The sequence below is a fragment of the Haemaphysalis longicornis genome, unplaced genomic scaffold (genome assembly GCF_048455015.1).
Source record: "Haemaphysalis longicornis isolate Haplotype H1 unplaced genomic scaffold, Haemaphysalis longicornis Haplotype H1 scaffold_8, whole genome shotgun sequence".
NCBI classification, from domain to species: domain Eukaryota; kingdom Metazoa; phylum Arthropoda; class Arachnida; order Ixodida; family Ixodidae; genus Haemaphysalis; species Haemaphysalis longicornis.
In genome coordinates, this window is record NW_027526445.1 from 160376185 (window position 1) to 160400854 (window position 24670).

Here is a 24670-nt window from a genome sequence, read left to right on the forward strand (position 1 = left end):
GTTCTTGAGTTGGGACCGAGTGCAGTGCACCGTCACTCGTTGCGTCGGGCTCCCCGGGATGGCGGCAGTTGTCCGTGCTAAGCATGATTGTGAAACACATGACTGTGTTTCACGTTACGAACTTTTCGCCGAACACAAAAGCTCCATTCGATTCAGAAGGTGTGCACGGCAACGTTCCAGAGGAAGTTCGGTGGGGCCGGTGCAGTGCAGCAGCGTGGTTCCGCGGTGCCGTCACGGTTGCACCGCCACTAGCGCCCCTGCGTGTTTACAATCGAGCGAGGTGCAGGCTTAGTCGTCTGCTAATCATCCTCGCCTGTCGTCCTCTACAACTGTATGTTTACGGCCATCTGGGTTGCGTCGTAGGCATCAGCGGCGACGCTAAGCTTGTCCCACGCATCTTCGACCTCGGCGGACATTTTCACGCGGTCGCCGCAACTGCCGATAGCCGCCTGCCAACCCGCAACGCCCCAACGCTCACTGCACCAAATCGCTGCATTTCCTCCGTAGCAGGTGCAGCGGTTCTCTGCACCGCGGCGGCACCGCTGCAGCACCATGAGCAATCGAGCGACGCGGTGCACGGCACCATTCTTGCAGCGGCGAATCGAGCGCTTTGGTGCAACGCACCGTGCAACGGTGCAGGCGTTGCAGGCAATCACGTCAGAATCGAATGGAGTAAAGTATTGCGTCGAGTCCACTGTGAGTGCTATTAATAACATCTCTGTTGGCGCCACAGTGTAGATTCGGATTTGAGCGGAGCAGATGACGCCCGCCGGTGTCTTTTTTTTTATTCGGCGTGCGGCCGCAGTGGCCCAGGCTGCGCCGTGTCCGTGGCGCATCGGCCATGTCTGTGGCCGTTTCCAGTGTTGCCAAGCGAAGAAATTGACCGCTAAACTGTGCAACGAATACCATCTATATGGTATGCAGGAGTGCACATCTTCACGACGCACAGCCTTAGAATATACTTAACATTTTTGCGTGGGTTATATTCTTTAAAAGGCACAATTTATTATCGGGTCTTGGATAATCACTTCCCCGAAATATATTTTTCTACGACGTAAATTTTCTAAACGAGGCCGCATTCGTTGACCGCGCTGCAAAACGAAACACACCTCTCATTGTGCCAGTATCAGGTCAAAACTAGGCTGCAATAAAATTCACTTGTGCTATTTAATTCACGTATTTGGAGGTGACAGCGTCGGTATGCTGCAGCCGTCGCCGACGCCCGTAACGACGACCAAGAAGAGCACAGAACCGCGTTCCCGGATAGCTATTGTTGGGGTTTGAGCAACCTAGCAAGACGGAGTGGCTTTTGGAGGGACCTAAACGGACAATTTACTTACAGACGTCACCATAACAAGTTTTTTAGTGCGCAGAAGGGCAAAAAGGAGCCAAAGAGAACCAAAACACTGCATGAGCCCCTATCAGTCGCGCAGCGCCAATCCCGTCAATGCCGCGGAGAAGCGGCGGCAGGCGGCGCAGCGATCGCAAAGCTCGAGGCGTATAAATGACATTCTACAGAGGGGTATGGCTATAAAATTGAGAAAACTTGTTTAAGCGAAACTACCCCGAAACAAATTTTACGGCAATGCGCCGCTAAGACGACCCTAACGACCCACGTAAGTTTCATGTACTATTTATAATTATGGAGATTCCGATGAAGTTGTAAATATTGTGGAATTTCCGTATGCTGTCAATTCATGGGCTTCTAGTGGAAGGAAACGGACACTCCCATATTAGTCTCCTGCAATAAAACTCTTGTCCTTCCAAGCATCGATCATTTGATTGACAAGCGAGTATGCTCAACAGCAAATCCCGAACACGCGTGCTTTTTTTCGGGGATAGCTGCGCCCATTGGTGTAAAACACAACCCATCCTCGCTGCTCGTCCTTCACAGTGTGGGTGGCCTAATAGTATTTTTTTCGTTCGTGTACCTCCCGTTTAACTCGTCGAACTTTTAAAATACGAACTAGAAAGCGCTGGCTTCTAATTATAGTTTCGTGCCCGCGTGCGTGTCAGTGTGCGTGTGCATGCGCGTGTGTGTACGTGCTTTTTGTGCCCACACACAAAACGCACACACACACACACACACACACACACACACACACACACACACACGCGCGCGCGCGCGCACACACACACACACACATTTCTTCCAAAAGAAGATACTTGATGTCCCGCGCCTCCGCAAAGGACCGCCTTACGGCAGCTTCGCCTGCACTGCTGCCTCTCCTTTTCCCCCAGGGCCAAGTAAAATGGCGTCACTCACAATACCGCAGAAACAGCTTTGATACATGTAAAAACGTTTCACTCGATTTTGTATTCCTACGTCTAAGCAGTCCTTAATGCCTGTGAGGAGTTTTTAACGGCCTAAATGCGTGGAAGTCTGTTTGGGTATATTTAGACTGCAAACGTAAGAATGGAGGTAGAGACCAGTATTTGCTAAATTCTAAATGATTGCATGAATAAAATCGAGGAACTCACAAGAAGTCGAAGGCCAGACCACCCTTCGTCTTTTGGTATCTCTTCATGGTGGCGTGAAACGCAACCAAGCTGCTGTCCCCCCTTGTGCTGCGGACGTCACCTTCCGCGGTGAAAACGCTGCTGTAATAGAGTTGGTCGCAGAGCCCGTCGAATGGGTAGGTATGTCCGGAGGTGGCAGTTCTTCCGACTGTGCAAATGAACACTGAAAATCGAGGAGGAGAAGATAGACCTGCCGTCCACACACTTCATGGTCATTCAACCTACGGGATGCGCAGCGTAAGCCTCATCCGCTGCAATTGTTCTTTCGCAGTGCCACAAGCGGGGAGTGAACACGCAAATAAACATTAAACCCAATTCTTACAGGCACATTTTCCAACTTATGTTTCAAAAGGCACAAAAAATAAAGGACAAAATCATCATCATCACCATCCTGTCTACGCCCAATGCAGGGCAAAGGCATCTCCCATTAATCTCGCCTTATCCTGGTTCTGCGCTAACTGCGACCAATTTATCCCTGCAAATTTCTTGATCTCATCTGTCCATCTAACCTGATTCCACCCCGTGCCACGCTTTTCTTCTCTAGGGATCCACTCCGTTACCCTTAATGAACAATGGTTATCTTCCTTCGCATTACATGCTCTGCCCACGTCCATTTCTTCTTAATTTCTACTAAAATATCCTTAACACACGTTTGTTACCTGACCCACTCCGCTCTCTTGTCCCTTAATGTTACACCTACCAACCTCCGTTCCATTGCTCACTGAGCCATCCTAAAATTAACTTGAACCCTTGAAGTGAGCCTCCAAGTTTGTGCACCGTACGTGAGTACCGGTAAGATGCAGCTGTCATACACGTTCTTCTTCGGGGGCAATGGTAGGGTGCCATTCATTATCTGATTGATTGATTGATTCTGGGGTTTAATGCACCAACGCAACGAAGGCGATCAGGCGCGCCGTAGTGAAGGGCTCTGGAATAATTTTGACCACCCGTGGATCTTTTTCGTGCGCCGACATCTCGTAAACACTGGCGTTATTGCTTTTCGGCTCCATCAGAAAATCGGCCGCCATGGCCGGGAATAGAACTCGCGACCTTGTGCTCAGCAGCGCACCGCCTTCGCCACTCAGCCACCGCGGCGGGTCCATTCATTATCTGATAATGCCTGTTGAGTGTACTCCACCCCATTCTTATCCTTCTAATTATCTTCTCTGCCTCATGGTTGGGATCCGTCGTCACAACTTGGCCTAAGTAGATATATTAGCCTACCACTTCCACTGCCTTCTCACCTATCTGAAATCACTGTGCTGTCCCGAGGTTATAGATCATTACTTTACTTTTCTGTGTATTAATTTTCCCGTGCACGGCTATATTCTGTCCAGTGGGGTAAGCATGCTTTGCAATGCGTCCGCCGAGTTACTTAGCAAGGCAACATCACCGAATCTAAGGTTACTGAGGTATTCTCCATTAACTCATAGTCCCACCTGATCCCAATCCAATGTTCTGAATACTTCTTGTAAATGTGCTGTGAATAACATTGGAGAGATTGTGTCTCCTTGTTTGACGCCCTTCCTTATAGGTATTTCACTGCTCTCCTTGTGGAGGATGATGGTAGCTGTGAACCAATTGTAAATATCCTTAAGATTCTTACATAATGCTCGTCTACACCGTGTTTCCGTAATGCCTGAATGGCTGCCTAGGCCTCGACCAATTCAAATGCTTTCTGATAATCTATGGAGTCTATATATAGGAACTTAAGTCAATTCGAGCACCTTTCCGTTTCCATGCAATTATTTGCAATACGCCCGAATAGTTGCACGCGTCCTCACCTTGATTTGTTTATTTTAGGTGACTTGGCAACTCGCTTAAAGTTGCCAAAGTGATTTTCGCCGTATTACCGAGTGAGCCCATGCACCGTGGATCAAACAAAGTTAGTCCGCGGTGTTTCTTTGCAAAATTATATTTCCCTTCGAACGCATTCGAAATCTGTTCTTGTAGACATTAATTCGTTTCTTAATTCGTACGCAGAGAGTTTAGCTAAGCGGCAGCATTGCTTCTTAATCCGCAGCTTCCCTAGCGTGCGTCGCGAAGTCGCTAGATCGCGTAGTATAACTTTCATACGCAGAGTTCCTTTGCAGATAGCGGCTAAGCGTAGCTGATACAGCGCGTTCACATACAGACAAGAACAATTTTGGCTGTCTCCACGCTACTTTGACCGTTTCTTTGGGCGTTACGTAAAGAAGCCATGACGAAAAAATAAAATTTTTGTTCATGAAAAAACCGCTTTTTGCCGTTAACAATGATTGGCGTTTTATAGCAAACTTCGAACAAAAGACATAGATATTAAGGAAAACGCACTCAGCAGTGGCGTCTCCGCAGCCGAATCCCGGAAATTTCTCTGTGACGTCAGAGATTCTTTAATGCCCGACTGGTAGCCGCCCGCCTAGACCGCCGACCAAAAGACCCGTTAACACACGATTAACCAAATTTTGAATGCTAGGCCCTCACTGCGTAGCGCATGTCTTTATGACGCTTCTTTAGCGCTAAAGTTGGTCTTTCGATATTTCTCCCGGTTATTTGAGGTAATAAGGTCCTTCGTGTCTGGAATGGGGTTGATTGAGTTGCCTTATTCGTTCAAACTTGGCCCAGTTGTGTTTTGTCTTGGCGGCGGAGGCCCTTTAATTGCTCCCTTTAAGCTCTTTTTTGACCGGTTTCTGGCAACCGAACAAAACTCGCGCTGTAAGAAACTGTGCTGAAGGAGAATTTGCAGTCATCGCGGGGAGCTCAAGTTCTCATTCGGGGTGCTGCTCGCTCAGGCGGCGGTAACGGGACATTGCGGTCCTTTGTACGCTGTTGTGCCTAGCGGTTTTGCTCCCAAGTAAATAAATGGCCTCACTGTTGCCGTAGCTGACCTTGTTACCATTTTAGCGTACCGTTATCGTTGTACCGTGGCGCCATTGCACATTTTCATAGAAATAGGAACGGTTAGGAACGTATTCATAATGGTTTAGCACACCGTTCCCGGTATCGGTATTCTGGCGTACCGGAACCCGAAATACAAGTAGCGACATCTGAAGAATAAGTCTAAACGCAAACGCCAGAAACTTTGTTCCACAGAACTGTTCGCCGACGCGTGAAATCCCGTGGATCCCGGAATTTGTAAATTACACACTCAAAATAAAATATTTTCCTATGCCTGCCGACATTTCCCATAGTGCTTTCCAAGGAAACGATCTTGATGCTGCCATCTAGTGGCCACGAGTTTAGCGTCAAATATAGTAAACCAGAAATCGCGCCACCACTAAATATTCCGGCGTGAAATGAGTAAAATATGTTGTAACCGTGAACACAATTGCCTCCGTTACCTATCCTCGCACAATGCTTCAGGCGCAAAGGTGCTGTGAGCTCAAAAGCTTATCTGAACCTTTTAAGGCGGGCGAAGGTTCGAACGAGTAGGGGCGGCTATTTCGCTTGGAATCGGAGAAAATCATCGTTTTGTTTTAAATCCTGAGCATCATAGATCAAACGTAATAAAGAACTTCCACTACTTTTATTGGCTGATACAAGCATCAATTTCCGAGCGCACTGCATTGGCTGTAATCAAGACCAAAATTCGGTGGCGACGGTAAAACCTGCGAAGTAAGCTACCGTTCACGGCAACAGCTCGCGCATGTGCAGTGGCATTACGGTGCTATGGAAACGGTACAGTAAACCCGGTAACCTAGAGATATTTAAAATTATAGAGTTTTAGCTCACCGTGTTACCAGGCCGCAATGGGCGGTCCTCCCGTGTTTCCGTGAAACGGCCGAAACGCTTTGGTTCGTGTGAGCCTTACGATGCATGTTTTACCAGCGTCAACTCCGGAAGAAAGCTTACGTGTTGCCTGCTTTCGCGTGGCGCAATGTGTTGACCGAGGTGCACAAAACGTTTGTCCTGCGAACCGTTAGCAGCCGGACAAAGCAAGAGACCTCGTTTTTTAGTTTTTTCGTGGCCGGATTGCGAGAAAACTGTCCACAGAACCGGCCTCTGAGAAGGCCGATTCGTGCTGAAACAGAGGCCGACGCTGTATCTTTCGCGAGCTTCAACTCGTTATTAGCTGCCGCTCGGGTACTTTCTACGCGCCTCGGGTATCTGTAAAGAAAGCCCTCTGCTGCTTAATATTTACCTGCACAGGACACGGAACAAATGCTTACGCGTTATTTTTGGTATTGGAGTCGTGGTTGTCGTGGTTTTCGTGGTGGTCGTGGGTTTCATGGTGGTCGTGGTTTTCGTGGTGGTTGGGGTTATAGCGGTGGCCGGGGCTTTCGTGGTGGCCGGTGTTGTCGCACCCATTTCTCGTTCATGCGGGGATGGTGAACTTGCGGGATGCGAGTCCGTAACTGCAAAAAGGATAGTGCATCACCCGACGTGAGAAAGGCGTGTTGCGGCTCTCGTATTGCTCGCACTCTGTCATAATAAAGGAGACAATGGTATTTGTCTACCGTAAGATTCATATTGCTCCTCCATCGCAAAGTCTGGAATATATACACCGAAGGGTGTCGTCTCCTGTTAGTTTAAGCACTAAAACTGTCATAACGTGGGTGAACGTTATAAGGTGTCGACGCAAACAGCTTTTGTATTTATTCATGGGACAAAAAAGAGGTTGGCACCAGACATGCACGGCGTATACTCCTTCTCGGGTTAATTTTTTAAGTTCTTGTAAAGTCAACTATGATATAATAAGCCTTAAAACGGGTAGCGAACATAGCGAACAACCAGTTTAACACGGAACACTAAAGAAAACAATTCGCCCCTAGACAAAGCAATTGTTCTTAATTGTGAACTGTGAGTGTAAAGAACGCAACACGGGAGTTTCATATAAAAGCCACGAGATGGATCAAATAGATACAACATCCGCTCTCGTTGATGCATAATGTACGATACGCACTGACAATGTAGAAAGTTTGAACATTCCAAGATAATTTTATAGAGTTCCTTCGCACAGCAACGTGACAGTACGGTGGCGCGATCTTGTGGCCCCAAGTGGAAGGCAATGGCTGGAGAGCCGCCGACAGCGACGGTGCTGGTGCCAATTGAAACACAATGTTCGGCGACGTACCATACCCACTGTAGGGCTTTCAAGTGCAGAAATGAGAATATGAAGTGTGTGCAACAAGCACTGTTGCGATTATCATCTCGGCAGCGGTTTCAAGACCAGCGAGTATGCTGGATTAACTGGCTATATAAGGTAAAGTAAAAGGTTGTTTAGTACACCTGCCTCGAAACATCTAGCGGCCATATCTCGGGTACCGATTGGCTTTGATTTAGTTTTTTATACATGTTGCGAAGGGAGCTCAATGGCCACCATCTAAGTGCCGAATATCTTAATTGCGCACTTTGTGATCCCTAAATCATACACTCATCTCGAATCTGCACCCCAAGCGCGAAGTATTTTCCCACCGTTTTCAGCAAGAGAGCTGATGGCACGAGTTCGCGCTATCACATGCGAGTATCTCTTTTCTGTCTGTTGGCCAACAGTCTCTCCGTTTCTCCGCGTTTGAGCATTGTTCCCCCTTATGATATGAATGAAACTATGACGCCAAAAGGCCTTTTCAAATTGCCCGCTTGTAATGTGCGTTTTTTTACGTCCCTTTCTCTTACCAGTCGAGGATTGCTATCTTCCTCACTACCCTCCAGATTCTTCACCCGGCAGCGTCATACGCACATCAGCATGAGCGTACGCACGGGAGTGGCTTGCTACTGCGGTCAAGCAATAATGAGGAGGTACGGGAGATAGCGTGGAGAACATAGCATAGGTGTGCTTTCTTGGATGGCTTAGCAACTCTGTCCCCGCAATCACGTGACGCAGTGGACGCCGCCATAGCACCTAGCAGCGTTCCTGTCCAACTTGGCTTGGCTAACCGCGTGGCTTGTTTTCGCTCTCAAAGCCAACACCAGCCAAAGAGGGTAACCTCCCTTAACGGGAGGATGTATATGTACGATCCCCCCAGTTCTCGCTCCCGTATGAACGGAAACTCGGCGCGTGGGAGGAAACTCGAGGAGTTGTGTTCAGCGTACGAATCATTTCATTAAAAAAAGAAAAACTCCATGTTTAGATGTCTTGAATAGGACACAAAAATGCCGTCCCAGCAATGTATTTGTGCTTAGAGGTTAAACCGACTTCATTGATATCGGTGTAAGCTAGGTGGTTTTAACACTGGTCAGCGACTCTGGCAAGTTTCGGTTTCCGAAATTGTGGCGATCCTAGCGGCAGGGTGCTGCTGCGTGGCCCTTCCCTTTCTGTCAGCGTTTCTTTCCACACCATGCGTGCTTCCGTGCCTCCTCACGCATGCGCAACAGCTCACCGGCGCGAAAAATTTTTTTCCTCTCGGCGCCCGCGGCAGGAGAGTTCGGTGCGTGTGTAAGCCAGCCGACGTGCGAAGGGTTGCGCGGGTTGACTAAGCGCCTCCACGGGCTAAAAGTTTCGCGGCATTATAAATTATTCGAATGTATTCTAAATATGGGGCCGCGGAGGAAGGAGCGTCACCAGTCCTGCGCAGCTCTGTGGTGCAGCAACACAGGGCGAAACAGTTCTGCCAAGTTTCTTGTCTTCGCCAAAGATGACATGCAAGCAAATTTGCTTTGTACAAGTAGTAATTTCAAAAAAAGCCGACCGATCGCACTCTTCTGTTTTCAAAATACTTTGCGCATGTAACGTGTAGTTAATGAGACATGTCAGTCGTCTCGGAGTGGAAACGAATGTGTAAATATATCCCAGCCTTGCAGGTACAAAAAGTTTTAATAGAAGTAAACGCGCGTTCGGCGCGCAGAATCTTGCTCGTAAGGTGAATTTGAGGCGGCACTGGCGTTTTATGATTGCCTCAGTAACTGCTTGAACGTCGATTCAGGATTCTTATCAATATATTTTATTGTTGTTTCGTGCAGTGGGTTTCAGTCTTGGTTGGAGCCCCAAGTCGAGGAAGGTTTGAGACTTCATTGGACGTTTCCTCTGGTGAATCTCCTCAACACCTCCAAAGTCATCACGCTGCACCTGCTCACAAAGAAGGCAAGCTCAACTGTACGCGCTTCTTGTCATTGACTTCGTACCTATTACCACGGCGATTGTTGGTGTGGGGGCGGTGTGCCCTGACCAATTCTTCCTGTGCCATCTTGCTCCAAAAACGGATATTTGCGGCAAAACTGCTGCCAAGCGTTGCTTCAGTGCTCCGAAAAATCTGGCGAAATACCGCGGTGTTCAATGCCACTCGATTTGCACAGGGATCAGCGGCAGGGCAAGCCGAAATACATGCGTTGTCTGCAGCCCCTATTGCAAGCGTTTCGCTGATTAAAAAAAAAACAAAGTAGCAGTGCCGGCTTTGCTCTTCAATCTAAGGTGCGCGCCCGCGCCTTGTCATCTTATCGCAAGTGGCCTTGCTGTTTCATAGTTCTAAGTTAGAATTGTCATACCGTATCGGACAGGATGAGATAAGAGGCGCGGCCCAGACACGAGCTAGAGAGTAGCTTGTGACAACCTAGCCGATATCTGCAAGTAATGAGCACGGTACTACATTCGGCTTACAATACAGGAACGCTTTTTTTTTCTGCGCGTCTTCTCTCCTCCTCCCCTCCCCGGTAATGAGACTCTTCAGGGGCCATTAAAAGAAAAGACGGTGCGTTCGATTTGTGTTGCGATTGTGTTCTGTGCTATACGACGTGGTTGCGCATTATTTTTGTACGCAGATATAATCCAGCAATGAGTGGTCACTAGTGCGGTTATTGTGTTGCAACATTTTTTTCTCGCTGCATTTTTTGGTTTTTTGGTGTGAACATGATTTCTCCCCAGTGTATGCAGGTTAATGGCCGGGTTAACGCTTTCTTTCAAAGTTTGCGTTAACTGGCCAAAAAGGCAGGCCTTAAAGCGTACCTGTGCATACTTTCTTTTAATTTATAGGTTCCCGATTACTGTGTCTCTGAACTGAAACGAATTTCTTGGGTGTATAAGAATATTCCTGTCACGAGGCGAGCCTAAGAATTAAGTATACATTGAGTGGGACCTATCAAGTTCTTTTCTTCTCCCGCCGAGGTGTGCGCGAAAACAAAATCTGTATAGTGACTGAAACTTTCGAAGTTCTGCTTGCGTAATCAAATATTGTGTACCTAAATGTGTATCTCGCACGTTTTTTTCCCATTGTGCAATGTTGTATGCCTAAATTTGCATGTCATAATTTTGCTTAGAGTCCAACAGTGTGTTCATAACATGTCTGTGCAATATATGAGTGTAGTGTATGTTTTTTCATCACTTCGAGTCAAACATATCCTCATATGAATTTTGAATAAAAGAAAACCGGAAAGAATGTTTGCGTAACGCTCCAATTAATATCTCCGCAAAGACAACAAAGACAACAGAAAACGCACTATTACCTACATGTTTTCTTCGTTCAATTATTACACGCGTTACTGCACACATATACCAAACGACGGGCGGCGAGGCATCGCCGCCGCTCCTCAAACCACGGCCGCTCGATGGAAACTAGGGTCAAACTTTCGCGCCTGGTTCCATTGCCGAGCGGCCCATGAGAAGCGGCCGGCGAAAAAGCCGCCCGCATCTTCCCACAGGGGGAACTCGAGTAAATGCGTCGCATCTACTCGAGTCAAGCAAAGCGTCACGTCAAGCGAAAGCCAAGCAAAGACGCCCTTGACTGAATTCCGAACGCGCGCTCCGCCGCTTATATACGTTGAGGGGACTGCGTAAGCCGGTCCCAGTCGACGACGTCGGCGTACTTGTAAAGCGGCGTGGACTCTAGGTGTTTGAGCCAAGAGCGGATGTTGCTTTGCCGGAGAACGGCACACCGGTTATATGCGCAGCGCGCCCGAAGAAGAGGAAACCGCGGAAGAGAGAGTACTGCACATGCGACAGCCCCAGCGCGTCTGCCGCGGCTATGACGCAACGTGCCACGGCTATGACGCAACACAATCCAATGCAATCCACTTTAATCCAATCCAATCCAATCCGAATCCAATCCAATCCAATCCAAGTCAAGCCAAGCCAAGCCAAGCCAATCCAATCCATGCCAATCCAATCGAATCCAATCCAATGCCCCTCGCGAGAGAGTGTTCGAATCCAATCCAATGCCCCTCGCGTGAGTGTTCGCTATCGCCTCGACTCGACGCGCATGCGCAGTGAGCGTGCGGACTACGGACGCCAACGCGGGTGACATCGTGAGTTACTGAAATGCTCTGCATTTAAAAAGTTGGGCGAGCGTTGGTTGGTGCGGCCGGCGCACGGCAGCCCGGCCCTGCTGCCGGGGGAAAAATGACGTCAGCAGCGTCCGCGACACCAGCAATCTTGCTCCGTGCCAGCAACCTCCTTTCCATCCTCCCCACTCGTTGCCATGACGATAAATGCAACGTTTTTCAGACGCCACGTACCACTAGGTGAGGATTTGGCGCTCTTGGCGGGAATTACGCGGGACCACGGTGGATGCTACAGAGGCCGCCCCGTGGTTTTAAGCTGTACTTCCCACATTGCGTGTTGCGCAGTGAAGCATGACCACTTACGGAGGGATTACGGTTAAAGGCCAACGTTATACTACCCTCCTGTTGAGTCGTGTATGCTGCTACCACCGCCTAACACCCCCCCCCCCCTCCCGCCCCATCAGTAATTTTATGCGTGCATTTGCAGGAGGGGGTCGTCGTGCACCCGCAGGCAGGCTTCACGCGCTCGTCGTTGAAATACCCCTCCTGCTGCGGGTCAAAGTGGATGCCTTACGGCCTGATGCGGCCTGACTGCTATCCTACGTTGTCGAGCGATTTTGATTGGAGGGTTACCAGACACTACGACGTCTACATTTCGGCAGAAAGCAGACAATCGACAGACCTATGTTTGTCCGGTAAAGTGGAAGTGCGGTCCTTTTTAAGGTTCATTCAGTTAATTATCCAGAGAGTATGCTCATTCGCAAATACATAAACAAACGTGTTTTGTTTCCTGCACCCCTTGCACTGCGCCAACTTTCGCTAGTCGTCCTTCTTTAGAGAGTACAAGGGCGCAGATTCTTGAACATCGGAGCTATTCCAAGGCTGGCCCTGAATCTTGTCGCGCTCTGTATGGAATACGTTTCTTCGCCGTGCTAGAACCGGTTACCAATACAGAAAAAACTCACTAACGTACTAAGATAGATAGGGCCTTCATATTTTCATATTAGAGGGCGTATATAGCCGATACAAATGTATTTATAGCAAAGTATATATGTTTAGAAGTAAAGCCGAGCTCCAGGGAGCGGTCCTTGTAAGCTGGATTTCCCGCACTCGTTGCGCAAAGTAAACCAAGGCATCTACGGAGGGAGTATCATTTCGAAAACCGGCTATAACTTTTGTGTTAACAATAATATCGAGAAACGAATTATATAACAATAAGGCACTAAGGTGACTACCATCACGGCGACTTATTTACTTGTAATAATTCGTATGAGTGAAGTTGTAAAAACGTAACCCAAATATCTTCTGCTGTGAATACATGGTAACCTCCGGAGGGAGTAAAAAACGGCTGTACCTGTTGTTTTACCAGAACGATACGAAAACATTAAATGGCATTCAGCCAAGACTACTCTGGCATTACACACAAGAAAAACGCGGAAGCTAAACGGTGTCTTCGTAATCACAACCAATATCCCCGCTGGTTCAGCAGATTTCGCGCTGGGTTGAACTTGGTTTATTTGCTTTTTTCCTTGTTCGTAATCCATGAAGCTTTTAAATAATTCCTGACAATAATTTTTAACGGTCCACTTTTCTATTAAAATAACTACTTTCAACAATCCTTCACAAAATAGTCGTTTTTTTTCAATTGAAGGCAGTTTTTGAGCTTGTTGGTTCGCCATTACAAACTTGTAGCAACGCACCATTGAAACCTATAGCGATGAAACGTTTCTGCGTGGTACATGATGGCGCGCTCGCCGAAGCCCGGCTCGCCTAGACATTTAGCGCCAGATTTTCCTCTAGTGTGAAAATCTGTGAAGCTTATTTTTTTGTCAAATATAACAAAGACGCCGGCGCCATCATTTCGCAAAATGTAAAAAAGAAAAGCTTGTTTTTATTTTAAATGCTTAGTGCGATTTATTATTTCCTGGCCTGATTTTGTTTGCTTCTTGAATTGACTAGTGTTGCTTGTAATATTATAGTGATCCTTTACGAAATTACGGTTTGCATTTGTCGCCTACTATGTTTTTGTCTTAGATAGTCACCGCAGCGCCGTTCCAATTCTTGTTGCTGTGGTCGTCTTATTAGACTGCTCTTAAGTTTTCTAATTCTAACGCACTCTAATTGCATCCAGCTAACCCGACGTAACTGAACTGTTGATAGCGAGCAAGAGTCGAAGGTAGTTTTTCTCTAATGGCTTACGGAATACGTCCGCATTTTCACGTTTGTGTACGTGAGCGTGACAGAGCTGTTGCTCCGGTGTCATGACCGAATTTTTGAGAAGGAGGTGCGACACTTTTCCTGCCTATTGCTCGGATGTTACATCGCCAACCAGTGAGAACTCGTTTTGAAAAGAAAGTCGCGTTTTGTTTGGTATCACCATTGAACGTACGGAAGGCAAGGCTACCTGTCATACAATACATCGGGAAGGCCCGTGCTTCACCGTCAGCGTCCTCTTCCTCTTTCTTCTTGATGATGATACGGGCTAGCACAGTACTTGTATACCAGGGAATTTAATTGCAGGGATTTTAATTATGCCCCGTAACACAATCACCCGGTGGTAGGAGCGCCGTCTCGGTGCTTGTCAAGGCAAATCTGTAGGTTGCGAGTGGTATGGCTTAAGACGCGCGATGTGGGCGACGTCTGTTTGTTGAGAGCGAAATGAGTTTGTTGAAAGCAGCGTGGCGACTTCGTAATTGAGCTCAGTCACTTGGCATATGGCACGGTACGGGCTGTAGTACCTGGCTAGATGCTTTTACGAACGCCGTACGCGGCGTGCAGGACACCAGAGCAGCACCAGGGATCCAGGTGCAAAGTGACGGGTGCTGTGGTGGCAGTCGTAGCGATCCTTTTGAAAGCGCTGGGAAAAAGCGAGCCTGACGCGAGCAATGTTGCGGACAATGTCAGCCCGGGCGATGGCGTGTTGTGCATATACGCAAGGTGGCATAGGGTGTTGGAATAAAGTGTCCAGTGGTAATGTCGGCTCTCGGCTGAAGTGGAGGCAGAAGGGAGAAAATCCGGTAGAATCAAGGCGCGACAAGTTGTAGGCAAACGTTATGTAAGGCAAGGCAATGTCCCAATCGCCATAGTAGTTAGAAACATATTTAGAAAGCATATCTGTTAAAGTTCGGTTAAGGCGCTCTGTGAGGCCGTTCGTTTGGGGGTGGTAGGCGGTAAAAACCTTGTGAACGGTTGCGCATGAGCGGAGAATGTCGTCGACTACTCGGGAAAGAAAGCATCTACCGCGGTCTGTCAATAGCTGGCAAGAAGCACCGTGGTGTAAGATGACGTCATGCAGGAGAAAATTGGCGACATTGGTTTCGCAGCTGGTTGGAAGAGCCACTCGGGATTGCGTATCGTTTCGAATTATCGGTGACCACTGCAATCCATTTATTTCCGTTTGAAGACCGGGGAACGAGACCGAGGGGATCTAACTCAACTCGGAAGAATGGCTCAATTGGTATATCAAGCGGCTCAAGAAGACCGGTGGGTAGCGTGTTAGGCACTTTTCTGCGTTAGCACATGTCACATGAGCCGACGTAAAGGCGAATCGAGCGGTAAAGCCCCGACCAGAAGAAGCGCCGTCGCATGCGGTCATAGGTCCGGGAAACCCTTAGATGGCTAGCTGTTGGAAGGTCATGGAGCTGCCGGAGGGGATCTGAACGAAGGTTCTCAGGTACTACAGGAAGCAGATTAGGACAATCCGGTAGGACACTGCGACAATAGAGGATGTCATCCTTCATTTGGAACAACCGAAGTGAAGGGTCGGAAGGGGCAGAGGTTAAGCGGTCGATGATCCTGCTCAAGGACGCATCAAGGCGCTGTTCAGCAGCAAGGTGTTGAAAGGAGGAAATAAACAAGGTGGCGAGTTAGTCGGAACTCATACGATCGGGAGGCTCGAATGGGCAGCGTGAGAGACAGTCACCCTCTTGACGTAGACGACCGGATTTATCGACTACAGAATAGGAATACTCCTGCAGCCGCAGAGCCCAGCGCTTGAGACGTCCGGTAGGCCATTTCAATGTCGCAAGCTTGCATAGCGTGGGGTGACCTGTCACGATGGAAAATTCTCGGCCGTAGAGATATGAGCGAAATTTCGCGACAGCCCACACTAGGGCAAGGTATTCCCATCCGGTAATAGAATAATTCGTTCAGCTGGTGTCAGCAGGCGGCTCGCGTAGGCAATAACGCCGTCTGGCCCGGATTTGCGTTGAGCCAAGACGGCTCCAACGCCGTGACCACTAGCGTCAGTCCTTACATCCGTAGGAGCGGCCACATCTAAGTGAGCTAAAATGGGCGAAGTTGTGAGGAGAGATATCAGGGTCTTGAAAGCCCTAACTTGTTTACTTCCCCACTAAAAGACACAATCCCTTTTGAGAAGGTTGGTGAGAGGGCGGGCGATATCACCGAAGCCTCGGATGAAGCGACAGAAATAGGAGCACATGCCCACAAACCTTCGAACATATTTCGATGACCGGGGTACCAGAAAATCTCTAACCGCCTTCATCTTGTCGGGGTCAGGCTGCACTCTATTAGCGTCGACAAGGTGGCCCAACATGGTCAGTTCACGACTGGCGAATCGACATTTCGCGGAGTTAAGTTGTAGATTCGCCTGACGGAAAATAGCAGGGATTTCTGACACGTGATGGAGATGACCCTCGAAGGATGGAGAAAAGACAATGACGCCATCGAGGTAGCACAGGCATGTCGACCATTTCAAACCCCGCAGGGGAGAGTCCATCATGCGTTCGAACGTAGCTGGCGCGTTGCATAGACCGAAGGCATAACGTTGAACTGATATAAGCAGTCTGGGGTGACAAAGGCGGTCTTTTCTCCGACCAGCTCATCGACTGCAATTTGCCAGTAACTTGAGAGTAGGTCAATAGACGAAAAATACTTGGCACCATGTAGACAATCTAAGGCGTCGTCAATTCTGAGAAAAGGGTAGACGTCTTTTTTGGTTACTAGGTTCCGGTGGCGGTAGTCTACATAGAATCGTCAAGTGCCATCTTTTTTTTTATCAAAACAGCCGGTGAAGCCCAGGGGCTGCAGGAAGGTTCGATAATGTCCTTGGCGAGCATTTTGTCAACCTCTTTCTTGATGATAGCTCGTTCAGTATGAAACACACGGTACGGACGCCGATGAATGGGTAGCGAATCACCTGTATCGATTCGCTGGGTGACTATAGAACATTGCCCCAAAAATTTGTCACACAAGCCAAATACGTTGGCAAATGATGTCAGAAGACAGCGCAGTTCGCTTGTTTGTGCGGGTGATAGCTTTGGGCTGATCATTGGTGCAAATATATCTGGAGTGGTAGGGAGCGGATCGGATACTTCATATGGAATCAGCGTATGGTTCAAAGCAAAAGCCGAAATGTCCGGTGCACAGAAAAGAGTAAGGGTGGCGATGGTAATTCCTTCGGCAAGGACTTGAGTGTGAAAGCCAAAGTTGATGAGAGGCAAGCTAGCGCTGTTGTGCTTGATGGTAACAACGGTGGGTGGGACGGCAACACCGCTCGTCAGGAGAACGTCTACGGTGGGAGCGGCAAGGTAGTCACCATCAGGAACCGCCGTGGAAGTAGCGAGAGGAACATAGGTCGCTGCTTGACTCGGCAGGCGAACGTATTCGCAGGAGCGCTATCAAAAGCCAATAACTCGTGATGTAGAAGTCCCTCTGAACAATCAATGAGCGCGGCATGTTCAGACAAGAAATCGCGGCCAAGGATGATGTTGTCAGGGCATTTGTCCAAAACAAAGAAAACTACAGGGGTGTTGTGGCCGGCGATGCTAACACGAGCGGTGCACATGCCAGCAATGGCCGCCGTACGGCCGTCAGCAACTTGAACATGCGACAGAGCAGGCGTCATAACTTTACGTAGGCGGTGACGGAGATTTGCACTCATGACCAATATATGCACCCCAGTATCAATTACAGCACTAACAGGCACGCCGTCAACATTCAGGTCAAGTAAATGGTCTGTGGTAGGTAGCTTCAAAAGAGAATTTTCTGACGAGGCAGGGAATGCAGCGTCACCACTGGGAGCTCCATTCACTGGTTTTGTGATGCGGGACGTACGTAGTTGTTCAGCGAGGAAAAGCGGCGGGGCAGCGGGGAGCGAGACTGTCGGCGCTAGGGAGAAGGGGAGCGGCAAAATCGCGAAGTGAACGCGGCGGGGTTGTCGGCCAGTGCGCTGTGTGTAGGAAGGCGCAAAACGACGCGGCGTATGGTGAATCGTTCCAGGAGGTTTGAACGGAAGGGAACCAGCGACTGCGGCAATACCGTAACGGGGCCGACACGCCTGCAATAAAAACATAGCGAGGCCTGTCATCGGGCGTCCTACTCCGCCGGGTTTTTATGAGACGAGTGCCGACGCTGCGCGCCGTAATTCGGAGGGCAGTGGACATGATCATTGTTACTGCATGAAGGCAACTTCGAGGGAACTTTATGATGGGCTGAGTAGATCACGTGACAGGCTGGGTGCAGGCCCATGCTCGCAATTTCATCGCGCACAACGGCTTGTATCAACCAGATCGCTGGAAGATTGCCATCAGCCATGGAGTGGTGGCCGGTGACCGGCGTCATCGCCTCGATCTCCCGGCGCACAATCACAATGCGTGTCACTGCGTCCGCAGTTGTCTCCATGGGTGGTTAACGGGAAGGAGCAAATGGTTTCTCGCACAAAAACGTGGCGATGCTATTAGGAAGGCGATTGAATTGATGTGTAATTCGACTGCTTTTGGCCTGCTCAAAACGCTTCACTCACTCAAAATTGAGTTTACGGTAGAGCAGTCCTTGCGCACGGGCAGATTAAAGGCGTCATCAGCTACGCTTTACAAAATGTTGTCGACTTTATCGTGCTCGGGCATCTGATCATCAACCTTGTGGCAAAGGGCCAGTACGTCAATGATGTAGCTGACGTACGGCTCGGTTGACGTCTGCGGTCGCGACGCAAGCTCCTTTTCGCCGCGAGCTGGCGACCAGAGCCAGCTCCCAACAATGAAAATTATCGCCGCCTTGCAGGTATCCGATCTAGTAAGTCTGGCTGCGTACCTACGAGAAAAAAGCCTTACGTTTTTCTAGTTTCGCTAGGTCGAATTTCGTTCGTTTCGAGCCTCTTTAGAAATCTGTGCGCCTATGCTTAGCGACCTTTTGTTGCGCACAAAATGGAGTTTTGTGCCACCTGCCATCAACCCCCCACCCCCTCCCCGTAAATTTTGACCGACGTTTCTTCAATCATGATCAAGTACAGCGCGCAAACAGCAGGAAAAAAAAGGCACACAAGACGAACGCTGTGGTCGTCGCACAGTTCGTCCTGTGTGCCTTTCATTTGTCATGTGCGTCTTCCAGTATGTAATATAGGCTGATGACACCAGCTTATTTCTTTCGGGTACTGATGTTAACCCCTTAGTATTTAAGGCTAATCGTCTGTTGTAAAAAAATGCATTAATGGTTCGTGAAAAATGCACTGAATGTTACCTCCCTGAAAACCAAAGCGATATTTTTAGAGCTAAAAACGCAAATACAACATCGTTGATCGACGCAGGCTTGGAAATGGTGTAATTTAAAGAGCTCACGTTGTTAAAAGCTTAGGTGTACGGTTCAACGATATCATGCTCTAGGACAGCCATTTTGAGCAAATCCAAACACGCCTTGCGCGAGTAGTAGGTATTCTTCGTAAGGTTCAATCTATGCTGCCAACAAAAACTAAACTTATGATTTAATATCCACTATTTCAGTAGCATCCTAACTACTGTCATTTATTTTGGAGGACCACAAACGCCAAAAATATGCACAAACTTTTAGTAATACAGAAACAGTCCTTGCTCGTGTTCCATCCTTATCATCTTCCAGTCCCTTGTTTTCTAAATCCCGCGTTATGAACGTCAATCACCTTTAAGAATTTCGCGTTCAACAATATACACAACTCAAATGCAAAACAATGTTACTTTTCTGTCTCACAGCGCTAGCTTACACCAGAACTTAATTTTCCATTACACACGACACCATGAACACTGGCAAATAAGACCTGCTCACACAAAATACGGTATCCACATTGCCTTTCCACGAATTATGGTCTCCAGACACTTTGCCTTCAGCGCTAAACAAATATGATTTCGACTATGTATCCATTCACTCTATGTCTTAGGGTACCCTCGGGAATATGTTATTACAATATTGCATAAAGCCCTGATTGACGTATTTGTTTTAAACAAATATTTTATTGCATTGCATTCTCGTTCTTTTTGTTGTCGTTTGCTTGCTTCTTCTTTGCTTGCACTTTTGTATTTTGTATGTTTTTTCCTGCCTCGTCCCTGCTGATCGTGTCACGGGGGTGGGAGTTCAGAAAGTACAGCGCCTTTTTTCCCGCCTCCTCGGCCATTTTACTCGACTGGCATAAAGAACTTCAACTTCAATTTTCCTTCTCTCTTTCGCCGCACTGTAGGTGATCATGGGTTGCCAACTCGTCCCATCCTGCACTCTGTGATATCTCTTCTCACATAGGGGGCTCGGCGTACCATGCTGCACCGCTACAACCGCACCCCGAAGAGAACTAAGCAGGTCAATGATGCTGATCGCAATTGAAAATATTCGCTCCGTATCAGCTTGCCACGTGCTACTGCTGTAGGAAGGGGATATTCTGCTGACTGTCGTGCCCCGAAAGCATCCCCCCACCCCTTTTCTTTCCTAACCCTCCTCACTCGCAGTGAAAGTTTGTGCCACTCCATCTCCCCCTGTTCGCGCTTCCCGCGCGCAATATGCTGTGACAACGCGCCTCTTTTTGTGTGTTTCTGTCACGCCTGGAGCAGCCCGTGCCGTCCTCCGCGAACCCCGCGAAAACCCCTACACGGTAGTGCCGCTAGGAGGCCACTGAGAAATGGCGTGAGTGCGACGTATACCGGCGGTGCCTTCACCGCGAGGAGCCGATACGCATCACCCGTCCCCACATCTTTAAAGGGACACTTAAAACTCAATGAAATGTTTGAACTGAAAGATCATACGTTTCGTAGCTCTCCCGGTTTTTGTTCGACGAGCAACGGTGCGTTATTTGCTGAGAATTAAGTAAAAAAAGCTGGAATTTCTCCCTCCCATTTCCTTCATTTTTTCGGGACGTGGCCATTGCGTTACAAAGTACTCCTGAGCGAGGCGCCGGTGAGGAGTAGGCGTTTTCACACTAACAGCGGTAGCTTCTACGTTTGCAAGCCTGGGCGACGCCGACAACACTTCTCAGGCCGAGGTGGCTGGCTTGCAGTGGTATTAGTCCCCGACGGAGCGAGATATGCTTTTTGACACATAAGTGATAATCATGGCAACAACACCGCATCAACCGCTGCCCCAGGCCACACACCTGCGAGATCACGCGTGAAACGGGTACGGCGCGCGAAAATTTTCCGATACCACTCTAGCGAGCCCCGCGCTGGTGCCTTCCCGGCGTGGTGAACCGTGCGTCTCTGAAGCTCGATCACTGCGACCGTGCTCTCCGTTTGAGCAGTCGATCTCCATAAGCCAACTGTCATTTTGTACGCTCCTTGCCGGCCACGTATTACGGCCTCCGAATATTACAGTAGTCCTGCCCGGATCTCCCGGGCCCAAACGTAGAGCTATGCGGCGCTTACGGATTATCAACAGCGGCTTGCGGCGGACAGATGACCACAAGGTAATCGCCCCTTCACCATTTCACAGTCAAAAAGTTTCTAATCGGTCGCGAGCCCGCATTACCGATACTAACCTCGGCTTATATTATCGGCACCATAATCTATCGATGTAGGACAACTTCTTTTTACCCTTTAATGCCCCTTTAAAGGGACCCTGCAACACTTTTTCAACATTTTTGTGAAATCCAATGCTGGCAGAACGTAGTCACCCAACACACCCAGTACTTAGATTAGGGAGTTTCAAAGTACCTCAGCCAGAAATTTCTGCTTTATGCCCAACAGGTAACTAAGAAATTGACTCAAAAGATATTTCTCTTCTTCTCTTTCCCTGTCTTGACGTTCTTCGACGGCCCGAATTACGTCACTGAGGCCATGTAGCGGCTGTTTGCCGGTTTTCCTTTAGGTGCAGCAATGCTTTACGATGGCCGCTTTAAAAATAAAGCCACAAAACCAAAGCCAAAACGGAAGGCGTATCTTGTGCGACGAGCGAATCACGCAGTGCCACTCCATGTAGGCGATAACTATAGCTTTCACAGTGCTTCCAGACGCGAAGGAAAGAGTGAAAGCGTTTATCGAAAGTGTTGCAGGTTCCCTTTAAGGACTTACCGCACCGGCGAACACTAGATATATACTTAACTATACTTGCCAACTGCCCCTGATAGAATCCATCCAAGTCATACCTTTGCTGACCGGAAAAAGAGCCTTGACACCACTGCCACATTGTGCAGATTGTGCCACTCTGTGTGTGAAGATAACATGAAACATCTTATTCTGCCCTTGTCCTCTTTTCATCGGCATCGACACAACTATGGTGTTTATTTTTTTTAACATTCGGACGTTCGAGCGGTGCATAAGAACATACTATAGACAATCTCAGCACCTAGGCGCATTACGCAAGTTTGCCGTTGCTAGCAGCCTGGCGAGCGTGATTTGATTGGTGCCCACATCCTTCCCTATCCCCCTCTTCCCACGCCAGTGACCTCCGGTCCTCCCCCTCCAAATAATATAACCTATGAACGAATGATTGAATCAATCAATCAATCTCACTTCTCGTCAGCGTGCCGTGTGGTGGTTCGGTCCATGGCGATTCGGTCCGTGGTGGTTCGGTCCGTGGTGGTTTGGTCCGTGGTGGTTCGGGCCGTGGTGGTTCGGTCCATGGTGGTGTGGTGTGCGATGCTGTGTCGGTATCGGTGGAGCCACCATCAGGATGGGCAGTACCAGCAGCTGCTCTAGGCGACACTGTGTGCACCACAAGAGGTAGATCCCGAGGGATACTAGGGCTTTTTGAGCCGAGGTCAATTCCTGTTTCTGAGCCGCCGGTCTCCAAGTCAGAATCGTCAACTGCGTAGCATCAGAAATTCGGGTTTAGGTTGAGTTGACACCCGTAAAACCGCAAAATTACATCTTCATTTCTTTTATAGCACAAAAATGTCACCAAGGGAAGCAATAAGAATGAATGAGAGTTTTGGAAGGAATACTCGCGATCGTAAAAGCCCCGTAGACTTAACCAGATCGCTGACAAGCCACCGCGCTTCACCGGCGCTCAGTGTCTGACATGACCTGGCTGTGATACGGTGGCAGACTGCTGTGTGAAACTCGTAACAGGCGGTACTTTTGCGCGTATGCGGGGATTATCATGGTGGGAAAATTTGGGAACTTACTTTTTGTCATCAAAATTTGCCAATTTAGAGCCCCCTCACTCGTAATACTACTGGATGCTGATGAACTGAGAGTGCTTGGAAGCCACCTTTGGGTATACACTCTAAGAAAAAAGGGTAGAAAAAGGGAGGAAATCGAGGCTTTTCTCCCCCGGGCCAGCGAGATTCTTCCTTTAGCTAATTACACGTAACGCCCTCTGTACGGCCTCTACGAAACACCGAAACGGGGGAGGAAATATGCTCCTCGGTCGTCTGCAGTCTGCTGTCGGCGCCGACGCCGAAAACGAAATCGGGCGCATACGACGACTATGAGCAACACCTGCCCTGCGGTGTGCTGCTTGCTTCTTTTCTCGCTTTATTTCTTTTTATTATTAGCATGTGGCCGCCACGCTAACGCACCGCTCGCCAGCCGTGTGTTTGAAGCACATGCTGGGCCTAAAGAATGGCCCAGCTTGAACGCCTTTCGACCCCACGCACAGGCAAAAGAATCCTCGAGCGGCTGGGCCTCGGACCAAAGAAGACGGAAACACACAAGGCAAGGGGTCTCCCTCTGGAAACGCTACAACGCCTCAAGATACTCCCATTGCCCCACAACGTCCGTCCCGACTACAACCCAGGACGCCGAGCGGCCAGGGCCCGAGCCCTCACCGAGACGCACACAAATGACACGGGCGCCATCTACGTGGATGCAGCCAATACCCCGACAGGCTAGACACCTACGCAACAGTGGCGGTGAGAGCCACCACCGGAGAAAGTGCGTGTAGGGTTCGCGTACCGTCTGCTCAGCAGGCGGAAGAAGTGGCGATCGCACTCGCGCTAACGAACCCGCAATGTACAACAATACTGAGCGACTCGCGCTCGGCCATCGCGAACTTCGCCAAGGACAAAGTGTGTACAAGTGCAGTGCGCGTAGTGCAATGTTGTGCAGTGAACAGTGAATCGGTGCCGGCTGCCCACATCCGTTGGCTTCCGGCGCACATGAACGCTAGCACCGAAGGCAGCGGCCACCCTAACCGCAACAAGACAGCAGACGCCGCCGCGCGCGCACTTACCAACCGCGCCGCGCACGCCCGCATCTCTCAGGCGGAAAGGCAGCAGGACTCAGACCAGGAACCCCACGTGACTTACGCCGAAATACTACAGTGGTGCCGCCTCGGCAGACAGCTTCGGCCGCCCCCACACCCCAAGCTCACCAGGGCTGAAGCAGTGCTGTATAGACAGTTACAGACAAACTCTGTGATAACTCCGGTGCTGGCGCAATATGTGTGTCCAGAAGTGTACGAAAGTGTGCTGTGCAGTGTGTGCGCGAAAACGAACGCGACCTTGGTCCACCTATTGTGGGACTGAACGAAATCCAGTGGAGGCAACCGCCTCAACGCGTTGGCCGGACGTTATCACAAGTGCTATGGACTCGTCCGACCACTATGTTCAACTCCGGACAGTCCAGCGGCTCGAGGCTGCTCTTGCAGGGCAGAAGCGTAGGAAGGCGCCGACGGGAGGTCTGAGGGATCACACCCGACGACCCTCCGCGCGTCGACCTCGTAGACGCCCGCAAGGCGTTGTGTCGGGGACGACTTAGGAAATGTCAAGGAGGGGGCAGGCCCTGAGTGCCTCCCGCCCACCTCCCCCCGCTGGATAATTCAATAAAGTCTTTCTCTCTCTCTCTCTCTCTGGTCACCGCTGCATACTTGCTGTGGGCGACTCGCCTGC